The following is a 15,247-nucleotide window of genomic DNA, read 5'->3' on the forward strand; positions in this document are numbered from 1 at the left end:
AGTAAGTTCGTTGTACATTCCCAAGGCAAATGGAGGTATAATTTTTCTCTAAGAGTTTAAGAGTACTGTTTTGTTCTGACCAAGGGGATTCAGAGGAATTTAGGAATTCAAATTCACAAGCTCATCCACTCAAATGTCCCCTTAGTTTCCCATACTGTTTTGTGTAAGGACCAGGCCTTCATTATAGTTCAATTAGGCTACAGTGTCCTTTGCAGCTCTAAGTTTACAATTAAATCCGAGGCCTGATTTTCAGTGAAGTTTGCCTTTTAATTCTAGGGAATAAGAATATCTTCAAAAACTGCTATAGCCACACACCCTCAGGCTTTTACAGCTTGCTTTGGGTTGGGGCTGGATGCCCTGAGCCTATCATTCATTTTTTTTTTCTTTCTTTCAAGGCTTCTGATTCAGTCAACAAAAGCTAGATTTCTCCACTGTTATCATTGTGTTTGTACCATTAAGGGCCATAAATAGTTAATATTTCACCTTCTTCCTCAGTTTGATTCTAACTAACCACAGGTAAAAAGGCTTAGTAGTTGGGCTATGTTTACATTCCATGGATTATCACCACCCTATTACCAGCAGAAATGCAATCTCTTATATCGGACCAGTGAGTAACCTTGCACCCAAATCCTTTCCTCATTCTACTTTCTAGTGTCATGCATGGTTCCAACTGTGTTAAGCCAGTTTGCCCAGAAATCACAGTAGAGGTTTATGTGATGATAATGTTACTAAAGACATTCCCGTGTAATAGAAATGAAGGACACATAGAATAAGGAAAAGGGGGACTATAATAAAAAGACTCATTACTGAGCCAGAACTTCAACAGATTGTTTGATACCCAGTGTTTTTGTTTGTCTGTTTTGTTTTGTTTTTCCTGAGATGCCAAATAAAATGCTTTTAAGGGAAATTTGTCCAAGGAAGGAAAGGGGAAGTAATTTCTCCAGCAGATGCCATAAACCATTGTCAAAGCTTTGCCTCTTAAGAAATTAAATTCCCACAATTATGGCTTGAACATGTGTCATTGCTATAAAGGGTTTCATAACCTCCCCAACCAGATGGCAACATGGAAGTCACAGGGAGAGGATGAAAGGTGTGTAGTGTGAGTTCAAGATAAATCACTGTTAGGCCAGCTCAGCATGAAGTCGGTCACAGCTCACAGACCTGCCATAGTGGCAGCTGGGACAGAAGATAAGTTAAGGCCAAGGAAACCTAAAGTGATACATGAGGTGTGACTGATACATATAAGCTGGGCTGGAAGTTACAACTGAGGGAGACTTTATTTATGTGAAGAGACAAAATTAGGGAAATGATTGCGAAGAACCAAAAAACTGAGTACATACTGGCTTATATAGAAAATCGAAATGTATTAGCTTTAACTAAAATGTTTTGTGGTGATTGTTTCAGAACAGCCATGATACCATAATTAAATGGGTTCACCCAGTATCCCCTTCTCTTTGTGTTTAGTTGCTTTTCAGAGTACTGTCATTAATATAAAATTGGCTACATACCTTGTCTCAAGATGAGCCATGACTTAGGGCTACATACTTTCTATTTCTCATTCATTAGGAATGACAAAGCATCTTTTTCTCAGAGTTTCCAACAGAAGTGTAGACTTGGAACATGCCCACCCCTGAATGTGGCTAGGGAGCTAGATGTGTGGCATTGGCTTAACCTAGGTCATGTGACTCTTCCCTTAGACATGAGGGTAGAGGTCTTCTAGAAAAAGCTATCTTCAACATCCAACTAGAGATGTTAGAAAGGAGAAATATGCACATGGACAATGAGATGAAGAAATGGGGTGATTATGTAAATCACTAAATTGTTACTGCTTAGTAAAATCAACTTAAAGATAAAAATCTCATAACCTATAGATTTAATCAATAAATAATTTTTAAAGATTTTATTTATTTATTTGACAGAGAGAGAGAGAGAGAGAGAGAGAGACTATAAGCAAGGGAAGCAGCAGGCAAAGGGAGAGGGAGAAACAGGGTCCCTGCTGAGCAAGAAGCCCGATGATGGGCTCAATCCCAGAACCCTGGGATCATGACCTGAGTTGAAGGCAGTTGCTTAACCAACTGAGCCACCCAGGCACCCCAAGAAATATTTTTTTAGAAGGTCCTACTGGGATAATTTTTTAACTCTAAATATATTGTCAATCTTAAAAATTTCTTAAGAATGTTTAGAAGTAACTACCACTCTGCTAAAACTATAAAGAATAGAAAATTCATAAATATGAATCAAACAAGAAAAGTTTTGCACAGATCTAAAAGGGGAAAATTAAACATATGAGAATCATTGATTATTTACCCCTTATGGTTGAACTTTATCTAACTTAAAACTTCCCTTTTTAAACATCTTGCTTTCTCACATTGGTGACCCTACAGTCCACCAGAGAAGTCTTAGATCCATCATCCTGCCATTGCATCAACTCTGTTGTTTGCTGCACTTAAGTATTATTTTACGCATGTCACTGTACTACTAAATGTATTATTTTTATCTCAAATAACCTTTAAAACAAAAACAAAAAACCCAGATAGCCTTTATAATTTATGACTGCCCTCTTGTTTTATGTAATTATCCTCTTATTGTAATGTCTCTTTTCAATCTTTTCCTTTGTACTTACTGCTGTGATCATGTCTTAGGATACTGCCCATTTTTGTTATTGTTGTTGTTAGGCCAATAACACTTGCCTTTCTCTTACAACAATATCCCTGAAGTTATTGCCATTGCATCACATAAATTGCTTGGATAGACTTCTTGAAATGTTTTGTTAAATATTGTATTTTTTTTTAAAGATTTTATTTATTTATTTATTTTTTTTTTTTTTTTAAAGATTTTATTTATTTATTTGAGAGAGCGAGAATGAGAGAGAGAGAGAGAGCAAATGAAAGGGGGGAGTGTCAGAGGGAGAAGCAGACTCCCCGCTGAGCAGGGAGCCCGATGAGGGACTCGATCCCGGGACTCCAGGATCATGACATGAGCCGAAGGCAGTCGCTTAACCAACTGAGCCACCCAGGCGCCCTAAATATTGTATGTTAATCTTAAAATTTTACCTTTGTAAGATAAATGGTTATAGGAAAGTATTGGGTAAACCAATCACAGAAAAGGAGAAGCTAACAATACAAGGATATTTGACCCAACCTATCTTTAAATTTTGCTTAGTTGGCTTTATCTTTTACATGGTTCTTTTCTTGGGTTATTTTTTTCACTGAACACTCAAATGAACCTACTGTTTTCTGGGCATGATATTAAGCACTGGAGATGGACTGGGATGAGGGCAGATTTGAGGAGAAAAGAGTGGCAACAATAAAGGATGCATATCTTTCTTGGAATACCTTGGTTGAATATGGGAAGATAGTGGCTTTTTTGTTGTTTTTAAAGATTGATTTATTTATTGGAGAAAGCGAGAGAGAGAGCATGGGGGATAGTCCAGAGGGAGAAGGAGAAATAGTCTTAACCAGACTCCGCACTGAGCATGGAGCCTGATGCAGGGCTTGGTCTCACAACCCTGCGATCATGACCTGAGCCCATACTAAAAGTCAGACACCCAACCAACTGCCTGCCCAGGTGCTCCATGACTATATATTTTTTAAGATTTTATTAATTTATTTGAGAGAGAGAGAGCATAAGATCAGAGAGAGGGGCAGAGGGAGAAGCAGGCTCCCTGCTGAGCATGGAGCCCAACGTGGGGCTCAATCCCAGGACCCTGAAATCACGATCTGAGCAGAAGTCAGATGTTTAACCGAATGAACCACCCAAATGCCCCCTACCCCATGACTATTTTTTTAAAGTTAAAATATAGTGAGAGTGTAGAATTGATAGAAAATGACAGTACAATTTATAAGTAAATGGAACAACTAACTGAACTTTGAGGGTGATAACCTTCATCTTTACAAAGAAGATGACTTTCAATAGGGTCTTAAATGATGAGGATGACACCAATTAAACAAATAATAACACATTTTAGGATCATCAGTAAACATCTTGGTAACTCTTTGTGCTCTAAATTTTCTTTTCATTTTGCCTGTTTTCTCCATCTGTCCCATTTTTTGATAAAGTAGAGAAAAAGAAAAAAATAGTGATCTTTGGCAAGCAGGTTATTCCTCTAACAAAGAAACTCATGGATTCCTCCCAGAGTAATGAGGCTCCCTAATGATCTTCTCCCTTATTGTCACCTTTCTTGATGTGTTCTCTGTAGAGAGATATTCACTCTCAGACATAGCCAATTTAATAAAATAGCTTTGATAGTCACATTAAACAAATATCTTTATGTGCGAGTTTAATTTATCTAGTTTGACAAATGTTAAGGGAAGAAAAGATATCTTGGAAGATGAGATATTCACAATACTGCTAACTTTAGGGGTTTGAGTCTTTAGAACCAAGAGTCAGAATGAAAATCTAATTACCCTCTCACTACTTCCATGTCATAGCATTTTTAATTTTATTTTTATCTAGAGAGCACATGTCAAATATAACTAGCAAAGTATTTGGACAGCTAAATTTTACCATTACATCCCAAGGTACTTTGTTGAAAGCTTAATGATGTATTTTTATCATTGATCTGATCGCTATACTGAACAATCCTTTCTATATGTAGAAATACATGATAAAGAGAAGTGTCAAATTTTCAGCCCATCCAAGTTATTTTTTAGAAAAAAGATTATTTTGTATTTTTTGGTTCTTGGGCTAAAAAAATCTTTAATTTTGGTTTTCACAAGGAAATAGAATTCTATGCATGACTCAACAAAATCAGGAGTTTAATACATATAATCAATATTCATTCTGTCATTTGCATTATAAAATGATAATGAGTCAGCACATATTCATAGTTCTGCTTCATAGAACATTTTGCTTCAATTAAAATATATTTTATGTTGCAGCAAAATTCATATGACTTTTTACTTCTAATTTTATTGTGAAAACCTTTTTATGATATTTCAGGCATGGTTGAGGAAAAAACAATACTTGTGACTTTATAGCTTAGTGTCTATTACTGTGTTAGTGGATTTATGAATTTTGTTAACCTTCCCAGCCTTTGTGTTGTTCAAACTGCACTCCAGGAACCAGTATTTGTGTGGGAGGTTTGGGGATGAGCAGCTTGGAGACCTACAATAAGGAAAAAGCATGTTGAGAGAGGAGTGCTTCAGTAAGAACCAGGCAGAGGGTCATGGCAAGCCTCAGGATAGGATCCATTTTGGGGACTGATAAGCATCTATTCAACCCTGCGCTCTTTCTGCATACTTATTTTTACAGATAGTTTAAAGAGCTAATTAAAAAAAAAAATTCCACACAGTTTAACTGATACCTGACATGCCACTTACTAATCCAGCTTCAGACAAACAGCTTCAGACATCTCCTAGTTATGCTTATCAATGTGTAAGGCCATCAGTTGTCTGCAAATTCACCTCATCCATTCATTAAATAAGCATGCATTGAGTACCACCCACTTATTATGTATTTTGGCAAGTGTTGAAGATTTCCAAGATAAATGATTGCACTTAAACTTTCCACAGTCCAGTGGGGAAGATGAGCAAATAGTCAAATTATCTCAGAAATGGGGTATAAAGTAGTGATATATATATATATTTTTTTGCATGACCAATTATTTTACATACTTTGTTAGAAGCAGTACTCAGCCTGTGGAAGTGGAGCATGATAGAGAGGGTAAGGGTCCTAACGGGAGTCTCAAGTTTTAATATGAAGTAGTTCTGTTACATTCAGATTTTATTATTTTAAATTTAAAATAATATTTCTTGGGTTATTAAACATGGTTTTAAGTTTCCAGATATATAGGTGAATTTTGTATCTTTTTGGTATTGATTTTCAACTTATTTTCTTTGAAGTCCTGTAGACCATGTTCTCTCACCATGATATTTTGAAAATTAAGGCTGGCTTTTTGACATAAATATAGTCAGTTTTAATAAACTTGTGTATGAAAATATCATATATTCTCCAGTGTCTCCCCTCCACATAGGTCTTGGCTCTTCTCCATTCTAGCATCCTCCCCTACCATTTCACTGAAACAAATCTTGTCTTGGTCATCGATGATTTCTACACTGCAAATGCACTGCACAGCTCTTGGTCTTCATCTTGCTTGACTCACCAGCAACAGTTGATACAGTTAAACATTCTCTTCTCTTCAAACCATTATTTTCTCTTGGTGTCTGGAACCCCACTCTAACTTCCCCACATACTTGGGTAGCTATTCTTTTTCATTCTCTTTTGCTGTCTCCTCTTCATCTGCCAGTCTTTAATAGTTGAAGTATCCAAGCCTTCAGTCCTTGGACCTCTTAACTTTCCAAACAGACTCACTCCTTTGGGGATGTCACCAGATCCCAGGGCTTTTTGATATTACCTATGTTCTAATGACTTCAAAATTGACATTTCCAGCCACACTTTTCCCCCTGGATCTCCAATACCCAGCTCCCTATTTGATATCTTCATTTGATTGCCTAATGGGTATCGTCAAACTAACATTTCCACAATGGATCTCTTGAAAATTCCCCCTTAAGTAAGCTTTGGTGGTCCTCCTTCTCTGAGTTAAGGTCAACTCTACTTTTCCTTTTGCTCAGATCTAAAACCATGGAGCTATCCTTTTTCTCTCTCATTAACACCCCACATGGAATCTGTTTGCAAATCCTATCTTTTCTATCTTCAAACATACCCATATTCTGACAGTTTCTTTCCACCTCCACTGTTTCTGCCCTACTCTGCCTTATTCATGTCTTTCCTAGATTGATGCAATAGTCTTATTTCTCTGCTTCTGATTTTAACCCCCTTCAGTTTCTTCTCAACATTCATCCAGGTGGTTCTGTCTGTTATCTACCCCAAATCCCTCATGGGCTTTCCATCTCATTAGGAATAAAAGCTGGTATCTAATTTCTATAGTAACCGTTAGATGATTATCTTCAGATTCATTATTCTCTGAGCTCTTCTTACTCCTCTCTCTCTTTCAACTCTCTCCAAATTAACTCAGTCTCTTGCTGTTTTTCTAAAACAATAACAACAAATATACTCAGACTTTGTTGGTCATGTTCCTACACCTGGAACGTTTCCTCCCATGTACCCACAGGGCTTGATCCCCTTATCCCCTTCAGGTCTTTACTCAAATGTGGCTTTAGTAAGGATTTACTTCACTCCCATGTCTAAAACTGCAACCCTTTCCCACACATTTCTTCTACCCTTGGCTGCTTCTTCTCCTTAGCAGTTATTGTTAATGGTATATATATATATATGATTTTTGTCTTCTCTGCTATAATCTACATATGAACCAACTGCATTTTTTCATTACTGTATTCTAAACATCAAAATCAGTGCTAGCATATAGTAGGTAGTCAACAAGGTTTGTGAAAAGAATGAGTAGCTGTATCAAATTATGAGCTGCACAGTGGTTACCTTGCTGCTCTAGATAAAAGCATATGGAGGCAGAAGTTAGCATGCAGGAAGTTTATATGGAGTGTTTTGGGATCTACTTGTGTGAAAGTGAAGGGGAGAAAGCAGGAATGAGCAAATAGAAGATGGGCTGCCATGTAGCCTCAACAAAGGTTTCTTCCAACAACACAGGAAGCTGTCCTGCATGGTGGTTCTAGGCCACACCTTCATGCTCAATGTCTGTAAGGGTGCAGGCTGCATTTGAGTGACGACTTGGTGAGGCAGCATGGCCAGTTTGGGCAGCTCCAGGTGAGATTAGAGCTGGCAGTTGGCAGCACCCAGCACCTGGGTGCAAAGATCTATTAATCCTGAAAAAGCATCTTTCAGGTGTCCACTGCAGGACCATGGTCTTAAGACTATTGCCATGTTCTAGAAGATTTCTCCTCCTAGCAACCACACAGTTTCCACACCTTCAAATCTTCATCCGAAGAGGTCTACCTTTTATTTCTTTTTCTAGTTTAAAGAGAAACATGCACTCCACCTCCCGCCCCACATACTCTCACAGACCCATATCTTGCAATATAAGCATGTTACTTGTTAATTACACTCTTCCTGATTACATCTTCCAGCTAGAAGATATGCTCCAAGAAGACCGATTTTTTTTTCTATATTTTGTTCACTGAAAATACTCACAAGCACTTAGAACAGTGCTTATAATATTTAAAATACTTGTGGAATGAAAGACTTTCAAGCTTCTGACTGAACTGACTGTGATATTTTGACTACTTGGAATTCTGAAGAGTGATGATAGCTCTTTTGACTTCACTGATGTACAGGGAAGGGTGAAGCAGAGCCTGACTCCTTGGAACAAGCCTTGTACTGCAGCCCAAGAGCAGACAAGATACTCCAGGGCCATTTTTATAGCAACCAGGTGGGCGGCAAGGTGACTAGAAAAGAAATGAAACCTGCCTATTAGGATACCCAACAATTTGCAGGCACAAACTTGGTTCACTGAGGGCTGAAGTAGCTCTAATGTCTCTTCGTTTTTAGGCTGGGCGCAGCCTCCAGGGGAGGAGACTAAGGCTAGGCTTGGAGGTTAAGAAAGAGATTGACAACAAGCTGTATCTACGGATAGTTTTTGCCTCTAGAATTCATGCAGGGAAGATGCGATGGAGCAAACTGCCACCAGAGGGCGCTGTGGGACCTCTTTGTGAGGTTTCGCTTTCCAGTGTAAGATTGCGAGGAGCTTGGGAACACAAGCTTTTAAAAACGTTAACATAGAGGAATTTTGCTGATGTCGTTAATGACTTTGCTTCATTTTGAAAGTACATAGAATGAGAAAAAATGCGTTAAATTGTACTTGAAATTTAAAAATTGCAAAGGATATTAATAGAAGTTTCACACGAAAAGATACTAATATTCCTTAAATGACATTGGAGATATTTACCCTACATCATAAATTTTTAAAATGACAGAGATAAAATTTTTCACCTATCAGATTTTCAAGAATCCAGAAGTCTGCCCACCCAAGCAGAAGTTGGTGGTAGTAGCATTAATTGGCTCAGTTTTCAAAGAGGAAAACTTGGCAACCTATTTGAAAGTTACAAATGCATTTTACCTTTGACTTCTCCACACTCATAGGAATTTACCCTAGAGATCTACCTCTTAGATACAAATTAACAAACTATTTTTCAATCTCAAAAAGAATAAAAGTTTTGAAAAATGAAAATCTTGGAGTATAATTAAATAATTTCAGGTATATCAGAACTGTAGAAAGACATGAAGCTGACTATAAGGAAGATGCTGTTTATTTACTAATATAAAAATCCCTCTAGTTACTTTCAGTGGGGTGGGGAGTAAGGTAAGGCCCGTAATAGTGGGCAAAGAATGCAATATTTTTTCTTTTCTAAGTGAGGGTGGGGTGGGGACAAATATACATACTTTTGTATATTTGTAGAAGGAAATTTTGCAGGAATCCTCAGATGCCAGTAAAGCTGGTCTTGTTGAAGGTGGCATAAGGAGAGGATGGAGGCAATTAAGAAAGACTTAGTTCTATATACCATTTTGTGAGGCCTAGGTTCATGCAAAATATATTACTTATTCACAAAACAATAAATATATGTCTTTTAAATTGCAGGGGGGAAATTTTGGGTTAGTCATTGAGGAAATGTTGACAGTTCAACTTATCACTTAAATGCATCAGATACTTAGAGGTGTTTGTATTCAGTTACTTAGTTTATAAGTTACTAATTATCTGCTTGAAATCAACCAGCACTAATATGTATGGCAATCTTGAAATGAATGAGGTGAGGTTTCCAGCAGGGTTGTCCCAGGGAGAACTTGCAGAGATCCCTTGGGATCTCTTCTTGGGTTGTCTTGACTTTCCATGATAATCTTGCTCCCCACCACCTACCACGTTACAGATTGATTTGCCCTTTGGGCAAAGAGGAAAGAAGTTAACAAACCTTTCCTTATATTGTAACAGATTTACTCTAGTAATACACCTTCATTGACTTAATGTTTATTGAATAGCTACTAAGAACCTGGCAACAAACCACCTTCTGAGGATACAAATCTGTCAGACATAACCCTTCCTTCAAGGAACTCATAGTCAAATAAGAAGATGACATAGGCTGATTACTCCACAGAATGATATGTGCCATGGAAAGAAAAAAAAAAAAAAAACAAAGGAATGATCTCTTTTTACTGAAACTGAAGAGAACCTTTAGATCATTTCATGGATTTTAAAATATGAGTAGGGATTCTCTGGCAACAGGGTGGGGAGAAAGAAAACAAAATTCTTAAACAGAAGGAATAGTACTTGTGAAAGATCTGAAAATACACGGTCTATTAAAAGAGTTGAAGAGTTTAGTGTGGCTGGAGTGTGTTTAAGTCAGATTTCTATCATTTTGAGAGGAATTACTGCCACTGTGGCTAATACTAGCTACTTAGTAGATATTATGTACTAGGTATGTTATGCCATTTAATTCTAACAATAAAACTCTGAAGTATGTTATCTGAATCATACAGATAATGATACCAAGAATTATAAAAATTTATCTAGTTGCAGACATAAGTAAAGCCAGGAGTCAAGCCCTACATTTGATTCCAAATCCCATGCTATGAAGTATGAATAAGTGTTTGCTGAACCTCTTCTATTCTCCCTTCAGATTTACTCTTTACCTGTCTCCATCCTACTCTCTAACACTGGAAACTAGTCTGGATGGAGTTCAAGACACTCTGTGACCTTGGGAGTCCAGGGTGGTTTGTCTCGTAGGCAGGATAGGTAGGAAACCAGAAAGAAGGGAGAAGATGAAAGTGGTTTATCAAAGGGCTCCCTCACATCCTGTGGTCTTGTGCTACCCAGGACTCCCAATTGAAAATCACTGTTTGTGCCCAAAGGAATCTCTCTATACATCTGACTCCTAGAGGGCGGTAACTGCTCCTTGTCCTCGTCTCTGCCAGGCTCAGTGTGGCACCTTCCCTTGTGGTTTCCCTACATACAGCCCACAGTTTTATAATGGGTTCTTTATTAGACTCTCCTCAATTATTCTAATTTGAAAGTGCCATCTGTTTTCAGTTGGCACTAGACCGACATTTAAGAAGTTATTGTTATTATCTGAATGAGAGCTAATGAAAGCTTATTGTGGTAGTAGCAGAAGAAATAAAGGGGATAAAATGGATTCCAGAGTGAGATGAGAAAAATCTGAATTTTAAGAAGGCTACAAGGAAAGAACAATATTCAGTCTTAAGATTTAACTTCTATTACGGAATGGAAATGGGTCTCTCTTGCACCTTTTATGTTACACCGCATAGAAAAACTCTTAAACTTAATAGCAACATGAGACAAAAGAAGTGGTTCAGAACTTGACACCAGAAAGGGAAAAGATTTCACTGCTTGTGTTGAAGTACATGGAGCCACATTATTCATTAAGAAAGGGTGGTGCCAGATGTCAAACAAGTGATAAGTGCATGGTGAGTACAACAAGAGGTAGTTTCCCCTGACGGGTGGGTCAAACAGTAGGGCGTATCAACCTGGTCCTGAGGCTGAAGGTAAGCAGTAAGCCTCAGGAGGAAGGTCAACAAATAAACAGGATCCCCACCATGAGATTAAATTCAGAGTCAAACTCCAAGGGCTGGAGAAAGGGACAAAGGCAAAGGCAAACATGTGCTGCCTGGACAGATTGCGACAAGGAGGGCATATTGCTGGATTTCTTGTGTTTCCTTAAACCACCCAATTGTGCACCAGACTGGAGCAAGGCTGAGAGTGCCAAAGGTCAAGTGGCTCCAATTGTGAGAAGTAAAGGACTGTAACATCCTTTTCATACATAGGCAGCCCAGCTCTGAGGTTTTGTTTTGTTTTTTAAGACTATGATTCCATCATCTGGTCAAAATTTCTATTTTCATCTAATGTTTCATAGTAGCAACACCCTGGTGCATTCGAGGAAGCATCTGTGTTCTTCATCAGTGTCTCACAAGTCGAACCATATAAAGTAGTACAGGCATAAAAATATTGCATTACTAAATTGCTTCCTACTGAGATTTCTTTTGATGGTATTAAGAAAAGTCAGGAAACAATATTTTCAACATATTCTCTGGAGTTTAAGGTATTTTGACTTACAGTCTCCAAGGGCAATATATAGAAAATTACTTCCTAAATTAACAAATCAATTACTTAAACCAAATGGATAGGAATGATGGCACTGAAATAATGATCCTTTATGAAGAACATTTTATAGGAGATAAAATATAGACAGTGTCTTTGACTTAAACAGCTGCTATATTAATCATTGTGGTATAATTGATAGAGGTGAAGAGTTTATGCTTCTTTCCTTTGTGTTGAACATTCTGATAAATGGGTATCTGATGTGACAAGGAAAGATAACATAATGAATATCTTACTGTGCTTGAATGAACATTTAAAAAAAAAAAATGACTGACATTGTATTTTGTTCCAGGTGGGAATAAAAAACAAGCAGTTCCTGGCCAGTGATACGCCAGTTAAGGGTGTTTGACTGACAGCATGTTGGCACCAGCATTGAAGGAAGTGATGGACTTTGGCTCCAGGTGAGTACAGTTCTCCAGGACATCATAGGTGCATGTTTCTGGTTCTTACCCACGGAACTCAGAAGATAACTCCAGCAAGATTTTTATCCTCTCAAAATACTGGGCTACTGCATTTCTTCAAAATATTATAGTTGTAAAATTCTATCATACTTTAAAGTCAATGAATATATATATTTTTTCCTCTCCAAGTGACCAAAGGTAACTATGAATAGGTTTCTTTCTGAACTGGGTGTCAAAATGCCTGAACTATAAGTAGAATGAAAGATGAAATTTCATAGAGTGTTTGGGGGCTAAGGAAGGAAGCCTATTTCCAGAAGTGACCAAGGTGTGAACAAAGTTATCATTAAACATTTCAAATTGACACATTGTTCTGTAACCTTCTTCATGACAGGCAGTGGAGGGCTGAGTTAGCCTTGAGGACTCAAAATTTTGTCACTTCCAAAGTCATGCAATTAGAGCAGGCAGATAATCCAGTAACCCAAAGACTCCCTGACTTCTGGTTTCTAAATGACAAGAGATCAGAAGTAAGGGTCAGACATACCCATATTCTAATAATGATTCTGCAAGTATGCACCTTCATAAATTCATAAGCCAGAAGGTATGCCTCACTTAGGGACCTCAATATGAAGCTTTTGTGGGCTGAATAGAATAGGCTGTAAATTTAAGGAATGGAGGAGAAATGTTACACAACTTAATTTTTTAAGTTTGCAAGACTTACATATTAGGCCAACACACATGTTATTTTAATTCACATATCATTTTTGCCTTCCACAGATTTAAATATTAACAAAGAAGGTAAGCTAATTAAGTCTACACAGGCAATGCTATCAAAAAGAGGTAAAGAATATGCAATAAGTACTTAGTCTACTTACCAAATATGAAATAATCTCTCCTATTATCACAGCAATTCTATATCTGGTGACAATGTAAGGGAAAAAATTAGGAATATCTGGAAAGATATGAGCAAAGGATGTTTCTCATAGTCTATTTTAATAGCAATGAAAATGATAAACAACCAAATAGTTAATTGTACTGAACTTATAAAATAGATTTTTGATCAAATTGTGAAATTCTATAGAACTATTAAAATGATTTAGAATACTTATGAAAGAAGGGATAAGCATAGTTTTAAATTTAAAAAAACAGGTTAAAATGTCTTTAAGATAACATTTGTATGTTTATGTAGAAAAGGCAGAGGGAAAGATACCTATATGATTATTTTATTTTTGTTTTTTAACTATTTTTCTGATGTTTTAATACTGGAAGTTTATCCTATAATCAGAAAAAATACAACTTAACATTGAAAATTTTTCCACGAGAAAATAAGATTGTAGAAGAATAAGGTCATGAAAAAGTAGCATATTTTTTTCAGAGATTAAAAATCAGGTTATGAAACAGAATTGGAGTAAAATCCAATATTTGTGTAAAATGTATATCTATATAGATAACAAAACAGAATTTGGGTAAAATCCTGCATTTGTATTTTTTTAAAAGAACATACATGTATATTTTTTAAAAAGAACATATATACATGTTATGTATTATGAAAATATAAAACATTTTTGTTTAAATAAAAGAGTTTAGGAGAGTCAAGATAATTCCTATTTAATAAATGTGTAAAGTCCCCAAAGAGATTCAAATTTGAGTAGGGCCTTGAAGGTTAAGTAAATAGGAATGTGTTTTCATTAGTATTAATAACAAAATTTGACGTGTTGAAATGGATTAGAGTACATGTTACGCTTACTTGTATTGCTCTACTTTTCATTTTGTAGAAAATTATAGTATTAAGTGATAGACACTGAATGAATTTGAATATCGATATTTGTTTCAAGTTTAGAATAATCAATTTGATGTACTAAATGCCATCTTTTATTACACAATGACACTTTGTAAATACTACTACATTTTTAACAAAAATTACAGTAGTGTGTGATTAATTATAATATGAAAATATTAACCAAATCTCTGAAAGTTAGTTATATTTCATTACCATGGTCTTCTGCAACTTTTCTTTATCTGACTTCTGTGATGCATAAGTAGGTTATATATTTATCTTAAAAAAGAAAAAAAATAATAAAAGAAAAACTCTAATTTCTCAGGTGAACATTTCATTTTAAAACGAAATTTTGTGAAGAATAGCAGTTCTGTCCTCTTTCATAGAACTCTCTGTACCTATCTTTCACAGAGACTATGGTTTCCAAGTCCATCTTTTGCTCTTTTTATTTTCCCTGTATGTTCTGCTTAGATGATCACATACACGCATGGCTTTAATATTCCAAAATTTATTACTCTACACCCACACTCTAATTGTCAACTAGAGCAATATACCAAATGAATAAGAGGTATCATTCTCACCTAGGCTGTATTTCCTGCCTTTTTACTTTAGTCTATTTTTATTTTTTTATTATGTTATGTTAATCACCATACATTACATCGTTAGTTTTTTTTTTTAAGATTTTATTTATTTATTTGAGAGAGAGAGAGAGAGACTGAGAGAGCACAAGAGGGGTGGAGGGTCAGAGGGTGAAGCAGACTCCCTGCTAAGCAGGGAGCCCGATGTGGGACTTGATCCCGGGACTTCCAGGATCATGACCTGAGCCGAAGGCAGTCGCTTAACCAACTGAGCCGCCCAGGCGCCCATATCATTAGTTTTTGATGTATGTTCCATGATTCATTGTTTGCGTATAACACCCAGTGCTCCATGCAGAATGTGCCCTTTTTAATACCCATCACCAGGCTAACCAATCTCCCATGCCCCTCCCCTCTAGAACCCTCAGTTGGTTTTTCAGAGTCCATCGTCTCTCATGGT

General features: G+C 36.7%; 1 long non-coding RNA gene across 1 annotated transcript in view; it reads left to right on the forward strand.

The window, feature by feature from the left end:
* Nucleotides 1–15,247, forward strand: part of LOC113934743 — a 281,624-nt gene that overhangs the window by 82,123 nt on the left and 184,254 nt on the right. Inside the window, exon 2 of the long non-coding RNA XR_003523781.2 lies at nucleotides 12,330–12,438. This is a non-coding gene — a long non-coding RNA (uncharacterized LOC113934743). The remainder of the gene's footprint in view (nucleotides 1–12,329; nucleotides 12,439–15,247) is intronic.

This window comes from Zalophus californianus, chromosome 13 (genome assembly GCF_009762305.2).
Source record: "Zalophus californianus isolate mZalCal1 chromosome 13, mZalCal1.pri.v2, whole genome shotgun sequence".
In the NCBI taxonomy this organism is placed as follows: domain Eukaryota; kingdom Metazoa; phylum Chordata; class Mammalia; order Carnivora; family Otariidae; genus Zalophus; species Zalophus californianus.